Raw genomic sequence first — 1,963 nt, forward strand, 5'->3', positions numbered from 1 at the left:
TTTACCGGGGAAAGATGTGGTTGAAATTCGAAAAAGTATGAATCTTCAATGAAATTTTAGATATGCAACAAAAAAAGAGGAACCTCAATACAATAACTAAACCTATGCACTAACATTCATTATTTATAAAATATTTCATGCAATATTCGAATTTAATAATAATATAATTCATACATCAACTTCTTTAGACATAAAATATAGAAACTTCGTGTACATTGTTCAGCTTCTTTAAAGAATTAAAACTCTGCAAGTTGCATCTGTGATGTAATAGTTTATAATGTAATGATATAAGAGCATATTTCTATTTTCATGAGCTTAAGCATATAAATTGACTGAAATAAAGAATGAAAAATTTATTTAGATTTATAATATATCTAAGAGGAAAAATCTAATTGATCTTAACGCTCATATTATGGTGTTCATGTAATATTCCAAAAAATAGTATCACTTATATGATGTAATTAGAGTTTTATATATATGGTAAATATTTTTTATTAAATATGCTAGCTGATATACACATATAATGTGATAAATTGCGGTTCGCAAATTTTTTCCAGCAAAAATTTAAGCTTCGTACTGATGATTATTTTTGTAATATTTACAATATATTTAGGATTAGGAGCGTACGGTTTATTTTATATGTTTACAGAGAAAAATAAATGATTAAATTTGTATATAAATCACATCGTTGCTTTGAATATTGTAATTTTTTGGATTTTTGGACATAAGAAGCATAAAATTGTGATTTAATAGGTAAAAACTTAAAAAAATCATTCATGATAGAGATGATCATTAAAGTACAATTTATGGGTCTATTTAAATTTTCATTAAAACTAGAATAAATACCGTTAAGATATCTTCTCACAAGCCTAATAAACTCAATTTTTTTATCTTTGTGTTATTAATAATTGAAATTGTATATTTTAGTGCTATAATTTAAAGAATATATTTGAAGTTCAGCTGGGAATATCGTATACAGAATTCTTATATATATAAATAAAGTATAAAAGCGTAAAATAAATTATTTAGAAAGAAATAAACGAATTCATAGATAAATTTTTTTCGATTTAATGAAGAACAGCAAATTATTCCAACCCCTCTGCTGTTTATTTAGCTTTAAAGCTGTAAGAATATGCCTTAAGTCAGAACATTCTATTTTAGCAAACTATAAAATCAAAAATTATATATAAATTTTCGCCAGCATAGTATAAAAACCTTTCTATTTTCTTAAAAAAAGAATGCATCTCACGCGTAAAATGAAAAATTACTCAGGTTTATGATTCAAATATTTGGACATAATTTATCCAAGTTTGATGTGTTTGCGGTGAAAACATTTTGTAAATGCTTGTAACTGAGAAATATATTTATATAATAATAAAAATAGAACAAAAATTTGATAATATGTCATAAAAAAGCTTACATATAAGTATTTTAAACCGAAATATGTTTTTTATTCACTATTAGTGCATATATCGTGTTATTTCTTTATGCATTAAGTTTATTTTGCTATAAATAAATTTATGTAAATTTTTCGATTATTTTACAACTGTCTTATAAATTTTATTCATTCGTTAGACATATTCAATGAATTTTCTGAAGAACAAAATGTATAGGTGATAGTTGAACCTATTTAACTTAATTATATATTTTTAATGGATCTTTTAGGTAAAATAATTGATTCTAAATGCTACATGAGAAATAAATGGTTAATTTTTTTTGTATTTATTAGATCAATCAAGAAATAAATAACAACCAATTTTATTAATTTTATTGTGTAAAATCAAAAAACTAATAATGCTCAATAAATTTAATTTATTACATGATTGATGTATTATAATTTACTTATAGGTATGCGCTTAAAAAAAAAATTAATTTGCATATCATATATTTAATGTCCATTAAAAATTTTCAAGTTTTTTTGGCTTAGTTTGATAGGTTATAATATAAAAAAAAGGTATAAATA

This window comes from Rhyacophila brunnea, unplaced genomic scaffold (assembly GCF_057557595.1).
Source record: "Rhyacophila brunnea isolate RB1 unplaced genomic scaffold, BYU_Rbru_1.0 scaffold_61, whole genome shotgun sequence".
Classification (NCBI taxonomy): Eukaryota; Metazoa; Arthropoda; class Insecta; order Trichoptera; family Rhyacophilidae; genus Rhyacophila; species Rhyacophila brunnea.